At 40.9% G+C, this 11,306-nt stretch overlaps 1 long non-coding RNA gene across 1 annotated transcript; it reads right to left on the bottom strand.

Annotated features, from left to right (window-relative positions):
• Positions 1 to 6,291: 6,291 nt before the first annotated feature.
• On the bottom strand, positions 6,292 to 8,520 carry LOC115380394 (uncharacterized). Its single transcript, XR_003930314.1, has 3 exons — positions 8,264 to 8,520; positions 8,064 to 8,174; positions 6,292 to 6,321 (listed from the first exon to the last, which is right to left on the bottom strand). It is a non-coding gene; the product is annotated as an uncharacterized LOC115380394 (long non-coding RNA).
• Positions 8,521 to 11,306: the final 2,786 nt, after the last annotated feature.

Raw genomic sequence — 11,306 nt, 5'->3', positions numbered from 1 at the left:
TGGGCTTTAAATATAGATTGGACTGTTACATAGCCTACATGTTTGTCTGCACACACTTTCTCTCAGATGAACGCTGCATAATTAACACCGTGTTTTACTTTGTGTAGAGGTAGGAGGCAGGCCATTGGGATAACTAGTACTCTTCCTGGTGACTCTACAGGTCAATCTTCAAAGCAAAGAAACGTGGACCAACCTGGATGCCGCACCGATGTTTGGAATGAATAGGATTTTCCAATTTGACTGCAGTAATGGCACATTCAACTATGACACTATCCTGTAATTAGCACAATACGCACAGAAAGGCACTGCCGAAGAAGAACAAGACCTGTTTACTAGCCTGGCTATCAGACTCTTGGCTTGCTTGGATTTATCGAGGGAATACACACTTCACTGAAAGAATGAGACACACTGCTCATCACACAGGTGAACCGCAATTTATTTTGCGCCAAAGCAACTTCATACATTTTAATAATGTCTCCTGAGTTACATGACATAAGTTCCCAGCCCAGTCAGTTTGCCATGTAACAAAGGCTGGCATCAACTTTGCAAATGTGGCAGTAGTTGCAAACTTTTTTCAGGAAAGTTGGAGACATGAAACACAATGAAACATGTTGCAGGATAAGCCGAGCATCAGCTCCTTCACAATTCGTGCCACAGTGTGAGTAGTACCCTGCACAGGCAGAGGATAGCTGGCAGAAGGAGATATGGCTGTGCTTTATTTGACTAGCATTATTATTTTCATTAATAACTTCTGCTATGAAACAAAGGTATTAGAAGTTTCAGTGCTGATAGACCATGTTACTAATAATGATGCCAGTTATAATCAAATGCAACAGAGCTATAAAAAAGTTATGAGCATTTAAAATCCATCAACATTGTTAAGACAGCTGCACATTTTAAGTAACATAGCGTGCCGTGCAGGTTTGTCTGAATTATGAGACAGCACACAGGTATGTCTGGTTATAGCTTATTTGCTGTTTTTTATTTTGTTGTCATTTTTTAAAGAAACATTTGTAAAATAAACTGAATTGTTAAACTGCTTGGACCTAAATAAACCTAAATTTACAGTCCTTTCAGTGTTTTTCTTGGATGTGACTGGATTATCCTACTATGAAATTTTAATAATAATAATAATAATAATAATAATAATAATAATAATCATGATACGGGCTGCAATGTGTGTGGGTTGAGTGTCAGTCAGTGCTGAAATAGCAATAATAATGGAACTGAATTTTGTGAGATATACACACAAAGAAATAACAAACAAATATAATAAAACAAATATGTAGTCTTTATTCTGGTACCACAATTGGCTTGCTCTTAAAACTTGAGCCACTTTTGGCTGCAGTTTTTAATAATACTTATGGCCATTTTTTGTGAAGCTTCACAATACAGTAGTAAAAAAAAAAAAAAAAAAAAAAAAAATACTGGTTGGTCTGAACGGCTTTACAAAATCTGTGTGATATTCTATTTTTAGAGGCATGATTTTTGCATCACTTTTTCATCTGTCATAGGGTAAAAAATTACAGGTGAGAGATGCACTTCTGTTGGTCTTAAAATGAGGCATAGTCAGGTGCATTGTTTGGCGCGGTGCTATCTTGGGGCAATAGAGAATCATTCCTTCTTACCTGGCAAGTGCTTCATTATGACAGCAATCCACCAGGTGCTAACACACCTTACTTTTAAAAGGGAATGGGAGATGGCACTCTTGTACAACTCTTTTGAACTGGGTGCCTGGTGCAATGACCCCTTTTTTTCTGCCATTAAAAAAAACAAGTGCACTTGAACTAAAAGAACTTGTACCATGCTCCTCAGACCCAGCACTTGGATTGTTAAAATAGAGCGCATTATTTCAAATGTTGCCTGGTATTTCAGTTAGATGCCAGCTGTGTGCCTACAAGTTGGTTTGCACTACACCATTAAGACCAAAGAGGAAGTGGTAGAGGATTCCAACAGAGGGTACACTTTGGTATCCTTCGTTAGAGGAGAGGTGGATGAAGCAACAAGTGCCCTCTGCTCTGTTTCTGAAGCAATTGGAACAGTCTTTCATGTGGCGTTTTCCATTTCCAGGTCACAGCGGAGAAAGGATGCAACTAATCTGGGAATTGGGGCCAATTCCCAGAGGGCTAATGAGGCTGATACAAAACAGGCATGCATCAATTTAAGGTGAAAGACGAAGTGGAGCTAGAGGAACAAGAGAGAAAATCCAGTGTGAGATTGTTGCATTGCTGCAAAGCCCTTGAGGCAAATTTGTCATTTCTGATACAGGGCTATACAAACCAATTGAGAATAAAGCAAAAACAAGCACAAGTCACTTGATTGTTACAGTTTTCTATCAGTATCTATAATTCTATCAGTAATTTTGAACATGGTATTCTATGTTAATGTGTAACTTCAATGGTTGCCCAAACATTTGGAAGGGATGAAAAGAAAAATGTTTTTTTTTTTTTTTTTTTTTTTTGTGTGTGGCTAAAATAGGCCTTATAAAGTCTTCTCAGCGGACCTCCAGAGCTTTTATCCTGGGAAGGAAGTGGAGTTTTTCAGTTTTAAGTGGCCTGTGCAAGTGTTTCCCCAGCTGCATCTGAATAACTCACTTCATGAGGTACTTGCAGATAAAAATGCTAAACTTACCTCACTGGAGACCAAAAAAGCACATTCAAATGTGTTTGTTACTGACACATTTGAAATGATAGTGTGGAATTGCACCTTCAGGGTAATGAGAAAAAAGGTAAGTAGTAAAGGATGTTTGTTGACTACTTTGGTGCTACTTATACCCATCTGAGGAAGTGCAAGAATTCAACAAGGTACGAGGTACACGAACTCCGTTGCCGGACTCCAGTCCTCGTCTCCTCCCAAGGGCTCCGCTGCTACAATCCGGCCTTCTCCTGCCAACTAACCTTTGCCACTGCTGCACAACTCCACAATTCCAATTCTTCACCAAATCCTATTCCCCCTCTGCATTGGCATCAGAGCCACGTGCACAAATGTCCATGTGAGTGAAGGGACTCAGACGATGTACTGAATCACAGACAGGAGGGCTGCTAAAGTTCTGTTAGCTCACATTTTTAAACAAGATTCTGCCCAAAGTTACCCACACAAGCTTTACTGGAAGCATCTTCTCTCATGTCCAGTTGCCCAAATCTGACACAGGTGATGTTATGATACGTCACCTGTGTCACCCCAAGAATGTCCTGCTTCAGAGGAGACCATTCCACAGCTTGGTGAGGAAGGCTGTATGTGGGTGGGTGGTTAGTAGTTACTTTTACTACTTGTATCAGAGGATAATTAATTGCTAGGAGAGCTAAACTGCTTTTAGTTTTCTTTTTCCTGAGGTGTGCATTACTGCAAACCAGGGACTATGCATTTCAAATTGTGATCAGTCACTCATGGATGACCTGTGAGGGAGGTTTAGTGTGATTCATGTGCCGTACACATCCAGGCTGCAGCCTGTCTGTGTAAAGCCAGGAAATGCCAAAGTCACACTCCTCAAAGTTGCAATGTACCTGATAATCGATTCTTGTAAAAAGAAAATTGTTTTTTTCAACAAATCTCGTAGTTACACCAATATTGTTCATTGTCCATTCTGAGTTGGTCTTGTTGATTTTTTTGAAAAACAAACAAACAAAACAAAACAAATGTGCACAGGTGTGCCAGGGTTATGGACAGTTTTGTGTTTGTTTATTATTATTATAGTTTTGCCACACATCTAATGCTTTATTATGATAAAAGCACTAGTAACAGATGGTAGTACTAATATTAGTGTTTATAGTGATAGCTGTGGAATTTATGTTGTCAGACTGAGTTTGCATGCTGTGTGGCATTTATAATGATACTGGGCACAGCTCTGCTTGTCCTGTCCACAGGCATCCTCCTGGGCTAATGGCTGTGTTCTGACACTGCCTCATCAATAAATCAGCCAACTGGCAGACTCTGCTCTGTGATTATAAACAAAAAGTGCCACCTAGGAGGTCACATAACCATTTTAAAATTACTTTTCCACTTAGAGCATAGTATTATTTTGGAAAAGTATGTGGGCAGACTGTCTCAAATTGCAAGATATGTAGTGTATTGGTTGTCTGTAAGGCAGCAGATAGAAATCAGAGGGTTTCAGAACCCTCATTGGATAATCAACTTGTAATCTCCACTTTGTTCACTGGTCCATGACCAATTAACCCTCCAGCCAAGTTTTGTGCTAATTAAATACTTTTTCAGATATCCTGCTGACAGACATAGACACAGATGAACAGAATAGAAAGAGGCATTTACATAACCCCCTGACGGATGTTTCACTTCCCCAGCAGTGGTAGTAATAATCAGCTAAAATAAGTCTCAGTATCACAGTCATGTCATAGCCCACTGTGTTGTCTTCACTCAGCATCCATTATTGGATAACTAGTTTTACCTGTGAGGTTTAGTATTTAAGTTGCATTGCTGCTGTGTTCTGTGTTTAGTCTTTTGGTTTTGTTCGTCTGAGTTGGCTTTGTTGCAGTTTGTTTCTGGTGTGAATATTACCTTGGTTAGTTTTTCCTTTTTCCCTTGACTAGAAGAAAGAAATGTTGCTCAGTGTTACATGGTATGCGCTCAACACGATGAGCCACCACGGTGCTACATGGAAATAAAATTTGACTTAGAGCCGTCCTTGTTGTTTTGGGTATGACGGGCAACTCTCATCCTTCTCCAACAGCAACACTGAGCAGATAAATATCAAAAACTTTAACAAAAAAACTGTCCAGTTTTCTTGCTTACTCTTTTCCTCACCACAAGCAGCTACTGTTTTTCTCAATCTTTATAGGATCAAATTCCAAATTTATTTCCAGATATAAAAACAGTTCCTAAATGTAACAAAAATATCCAGTTCAGCATTGCCCTTAATAGTCCACTCACACAGCTTTTTAGCAATTCAGTCACTCCCCTTTAGCACTGAGGAGAAGCCAGGTAGCACCCATTACACTACGTGAAGGTGACCCAGTAGCTTGGAGATGCCTCCCGGCAAGGCATCCTTCCAACCGGACAAAACAGCCTCTCTGTTTTCACATTTCAAATGTGATAAAGCTGTTTTCAACCAGTGTGGGTTTGTTTTATAATTGGACTTTGACCCTTCCTTATTGTTGGTGTGTGGCAAACTGCCGTCCTCCTTACCAACAGCAACAGCCCTGCAGATAAAACATTTTGACCAAAAAAAAAAAAAAAAAAAATCTGCTTTTCTAGCTCACTGTTTTTGTCACCAGTCACGCAGCCATTTGTTTTCAGCCATTTAAACCTCTAAAGCGTCCTTTTTGAAATCTGGGGTGGCCAATCTGATTGGCCAATGGCCATCTGTTTAAAACTGTGCATGCTGAGTGCTGCCCTCTCACCTCTTGAACCCCCGTGACAAGGCTGTTTGTCAGTAGTTTGCTTTTTTGTATTAACTCCCAGTAATGAATATTCCCCCAGCCTGCTCAGATTAGCTTCAGTTCTGTTCAGTTCTGTTCCTTTGTTTAATATTTTGTTCTCAATTCAGTGTGTGTTGCTTCAGCCACATGGGTAGTTAATTTACTGATTGGCTTAGTGGTTTGATTTAGTAAATTAGTATAATAACTTAAGTGCTGTGGTGGGTTTGTGCTGCATTTTGAGTTTCTGTTGTTACTGGCCTTTTCTTTCTGTTCAGCCCTTGGTGGTTATTGATGTTCATGCTAACTACACAGCGCTTTGTTTGTATCCCAAATAAAACACTGGGCCAGATGCAACATCCTTATATTTTCTCTTATTTTTCTGTTAAGAGAAAAAAGTCAAATCCAGATTCACCAAATGTTACAAATCAAGGTGTGCTGAATGATGATGTTTACCTGTTTGTGAACTGGAGGTGTGTGTCAAAGCATTTGTTTTAAGCAAAGGTAATGCAAAATACTCTGCCAGATGCTGCCAGACAAAGCTGTAGGAAGAGTTTCAGCAGCTGAAATCAGAGTTGATTGTGGCTGTGAGTGCTGAGCCAAGACACATTTCTCTTCTTTGGACAACAAACTGTCTGAACTAAACTGAAGTACTGTTAAATGAACTTTTAAAAATTCCTGAGGATCAGTATTGACATTACAGGAAGTACTGTGGAGAAAAAAAAGTCTGTGATGGTTTAAATTTCCGCAGCAGAAACATGCAGTTACTGAAATAAAATGAAAATTGTTAAGGCCTGGAGAACTAAGTGGACCCAAGTAGCAAGAGACTGAGAATCGAAGTTAAAAAACCAAAACGTTTTATTATCCAAACTAAGGTTGAGGGTGCAAACAAAAAGGTTTCAGCAGGTGGAGAGTAGGTGGAGGCAGGAGATGGAGGCGGCGAAGCTCTGGGCTGAAAAAAACAACAACACAGAATGGTGGACAGAAAATGACTGTCAAAACACTAGAGAAACAGCAAAAAACAGGCTTGGTAACTGGCTCTACCAAACAGGACAGAATTATCTGGCACTGGAGTGACGTCTGAGCTGGCTTATATGGAGAGAGTGACGAGGTGATCGCCATCAGGTGTGTGTCCCCACCCTCCAGAGTGGTTAGATGAAGCCAAGCCCGGTGCCTCCCTGTACCTCAGGAGAAAACAGAGGCCTATATCATGAAGCAAGCTCAGTTTTCCCTGGATTTCTCGGACCTATCCGGCTACACTAATCAAGGTCACAGTGATCAGGGATAACCAGTATCACAACGCTGTTTATCAGCTCGCTCACTCGATCCAGGTTTGCCTCATCAGGGGCCGTGAATGTGCACGTATAAGGGGCGGGTTCCGAGGCAGCAGACCAATCACGAACATTGTGGCTGCCGCGAAGAGAAGGCAGAACACTTGGCAACGAATTGCCGACTGCATAAATGCTTAAGTTACACATCAATGGCTCAAGTTTCCACATCTGACACTGAAACCTATGAACTCACTGCACTGCACAGATGTGTTGCATGTATGACAGGTATACTTGAATTCCTCCAGGTGTAACCCCTAGGGCCTAGGGGTTAAAAGAACATGGGAGCAAGTAAAAATTAAACACAAGAAATCATTACATTTGGTAAGTTTGCCTTCTTAATGTCATTACTTTATACAGGCTATATTAAATCTATAAGCTGATGCCACAATTCAATCACGTCAGTACATCAAGTTGATAGCCTGAATAAAATCATATACTGAGCTGCGTTTGAACTTAGCAGGGACAAAAGGCAAATATAAAGGCCGACTCGCCCTCTTGAATGAAGGGGACAAATGATCCTTTTTCACATTTGCATCAGCGAGCTGTCAATCAGGCCCATTCTCTCACCCAGGAATAATTTGCCCCCAAAATATTTAGAGCTAATTAATTGTGCCATTTTTAAATGTCCCTAAAATGTTGTGAAACGCCTCTAAAATACTTTTAATTATCAAATTTCCTTTAATGATCTCTCATGTCTGTTTTCCTCTCCTACAGAGTGTCAGCTCTGTATAGCAGGCAGCTGTTAGCCAGGCTGAAGTGCTTCTTCACATCAGTATTACAGCCTCTCTCTCATACAGAGAGTCGTCGGCAAAATCTAACTTGTTTGATCGGTCCAGGAAAATCCTTTCACGCCGTAATGCTCTCCTCAATATTTGAGCTCCTTCTTCAATGGGATCCTCAGTGATTGGGCAGGCCACGTTTTGGCAAACAGCTGATTGGCCAGGTGGGCGGTGCTTTATATAGGATTCAATCCTATCCTGAAAGCTAGCCTGCCCTGGAGCAGGGCAGATTCAGGATAGGTTTCCTATCCCGATGAGGTGAACCAGCTTTGTGATACAGAAAATCCGGAGTGGAGCCTTAAGTTATCTCGCTAAAGCCTGAATACTGCTTCGTGATACAGGCCTCAGGTCAGCCCCGCCTCTGCCACACTCCATCACTGGAAGCAGACACTAAGACAGAAAACCAACACCAACACCACCAAAACAACCAAAATATCCCACCAAAATCCAGACCATAACAGAAAATGGTTCAATGTTAAAATGGAGACCAAAAAAGCCATGGTTACATCTGCAGGAGGACAGGACAGTTTCTGAAGCCTGGCACAGAGAGAACGTAGTTTGACTGTATAAACACACAAAAGTACCTGCAAATTTAATGCATTTTTTAAAATCTTCTTCAGCTTCAAAATGTGTATTTTTGTGTGTTGGACAACCCATCTAGCTAAGAGCACTCTCGACTGCTCATGAAATTTTCTCTTAGCAAAGAGAAAAGCAAAAATAAGAACTTTTGGCGAATTCCAGACATCAGTGGATATAACAAAAGTAATAAGAAATGTGTTCGTACATCGCCTCCTGCATCTGGCCCATTGTTGCTGCTGCTGAAGAAGACACCTCTTTGTGTCATGTGCAGCCAAGGATTTTTTCCCTAGAGAGAGCTGTGAAATCTCTCTTTGTCACAAGTACAAGGCTGGCAGAAGCCCCAAAGAAGACATGGAACACAACAGGTAGATTTAAAACCCTAATCCTAACCCTAAACCTTTACTATAGATTCTTGGTGTGGGTGTGGGTCAGGGCTCCCTCCAGAAACAAGGACCTGTTGCATGTCCACGATCTGGCAAGGAGCGAGTATTGGAAAGTGGAATAAATGCTGAGGTGATTGGTGATGAGCTGCAGCTGCCGCCTCCAATGCCAGGAACACGCTCCCTCCTGCCAACTAGGTTAGTCACAGGTAGAGAGGAGGAGGGAGGGCACACAAACACACACACACAAGCACAAACACAGACGCTCAAACACACAAAGACAAACCTGAGGGCTATATCACAATTTATACAGTCGTGTTACAGCTGTAACTAATGTGATTAGCATGCTAGACTGCACAACAATGTGTACATATTGGCACTGGTAACACACAATTCGTGGTTATAGGTTTCATAACTGTATAATCCTCCTAAATTGTAATCCCAGTTCACTGGACCAGACCCATTCATGATACAACATAAATAAATAACAAAAATCAATACTTCATGTTAGTCATGCTTACAGTGTGCACTAAAATGATCACTCACTTCCTCTTTCTAGTGCAACTGTTAATTTGTGCAAATGACAGTAACTCCTTGAATGGTATAATTATGATGTTAAGCTACCTACACATTCAGTCGGTCCACTACTGTCTGCACGCTTTTTCTCACTCACTTGAAGAAAGCCGGAAATGCACATTTATCAGAATTACTTACACCTGGTTTCATCTAGCTGCCCCTCCTGAACCTGGCTTGGCCAGCGCGTAGCGTACAAAGCCAGGATGAACCGACCAGACGAGGTCAAGCAATTGCTTTTTCTATCATCCTGGATTTCTGAATTCTGCTTTAGCTGTGACATTCACTGGTGCGTTGCATCAACACATCAGTAATACACCGTAGAAGAAAAGGACAACAAAAGCCAAAGTCTAACAGTCACCTGGCAGTCAGGTTGCCAGGAGTTATATGTAAACCAGGAGAGTAGCCTTGGCTGAGAGTAAAAGTGGCACTGTGACACGTGGATGGCTGTGACAAAAATGTCTTCAGCTTGTGAGCAGTGGTGGTTTATCTCTGGGAACAGACTCGCTCAGGCTCATTTTCAATTTTTCTATTATTGATACTGTAACTTAATGTCTTTGGTCTTGGAGACACACACACACACACACACACACACACACACACACAGCACGGGCGATTGCAGGTATCTCTCGTAGTTCAATACTTGTTTCATGACTTGACTAATTTTCTTTGCCTCTGTACCTGTTGGTGAAAGACAAGAAGAAGTGAAGTAAAACTCCCCAAGGGACACAGAGGATTAAAGCTTTGTTGAAAAGTTTTCAAGACATGCTGCACCCGTGTCTGTGCCAGCGGCAGCGAGGAGGATGAGTGCCTCGCCAATCCGTGCCGACTGATAGTCAGATCTAAGAGCAACAGTAGCAAGGATAATAACAATGAAAATGGAGTCATGACCAGCTGCAACACATGGCCTGCGACACCATATGTATGTTTCTCAGTCAAGAGACATCAGAGAGAGCTACTCTTATCAGCAGCGCTTTCATGCTCTTTGCACAGCCCCAACGTGAAGGTAAAGTGTAGAAAACATCGGGGATTCATCACAACAGGGCTCTCATTCTACCCATGCAAAGAGCAATCCAAGACTTTCTCTCACTCAGTCCTCACTCCCTTGTCATGGAAATCAAGTTACTTTCAGCAAGCCTAATTCAGTTCACAGCTTCTCATGTTGCATCAGTGTGTCACACTCCACTCACAGAAAATAATGATGTGCTTTTTTAAAGCAGAGAAATGTTTTATGGTCAGGGAAAAAAAACATATACTACACCTGTGTTATTTCAGCTAATATTTCGCTATCTCTAAAAAATACCATATCCTATAATTATACACATTCTAAATGGCATATTTAAGAACTCAGGCAACAAACAATCGATAATACAGACCATCAAGCAAGTGCCAACACTCTTGACCGTTACATGTTAATTTGGGACAAAATAACAACTGATTTTGTGGGGCCACAGGTGAACATGTATGACTGTGCCTCTGGCCTGGAAATCCTTTATCAATTCTGTTTGTATATTTTTGTTTTCCTAAAATGGTAGCTCATTGTTGACTCCCTATGTTTCCCCTCTCAGGGAGCTGTTTTGTTATTAGAGTGCAGCAGAATTAAATTAGCTAGTATCTAACAAACTCTGATTGTCTCCTAAAGCTGAGGTAACTATAGCTGCAGAGAAAATTTGATATTTACATAATTCAGTGTAAGCTTGCTTCTCTGTCTCACAGTTTCCCTCAACACCTTTCTTTGAGAACAGATGAGAGGAATACTGTGTGTCAGTCATATATCTTCAATATTCATCTCCATTTCGCAAAATAACAGCCACCACCGTGGGCAAAATAAACATGGGGAGAGAGAGAGAGAAAACAAGAGATGTGATTACACAACATGAGAAACGCCAAGTGTGCTTCAAATGTGCACTATCATAAAACACTATCACAATACACAAAACATTCATAGCCTTCATAATGCGTTTATCTCAAGAATATAACCTAAGATTTAAATTTTGAGAAAGGAATAGACAGACAACAGCGATATGTTAGCTGTAGCTCCAATTACGTAGCAAAGGCCTGATTGTTCTGCTGAAAATACTGTAATTTATCAGAACCAGGAATCATGGTAGAGATTTTTTTTCTTGTTGATTTTAATGCAGACAGAAAGAGGCAATTTACTAGCTCTCCTAACACATAACATGACATAGATTGAACAGACACACAAAGTAGCCTCCATACAGTGTATGTGCATTCAAAGTTATCTAACTATGCGGATGAACCAGTGAACTCTTAATTTACATTGAGTCAAGTAGT

This window comes from Myripristis murdjan, chromosome 21 (assembly GCF_902150065.1).
Source record: "Myripristis murdjan chromosome 21, fMyrMur1.1, whole genome shotgun sequence".
NCBI classification, from domain to species: Eukaryota; Metazoa; Chordata; class Actinopteri; order Holocentriformes; family Holocentridae; genus Myripristis; species Myripristis murdjan.
The sequence above is the reverse complement of the archived record's forward strand: the minus strand, read 5'-3'. Positions and strand labels throughout refer to the sequence as shown.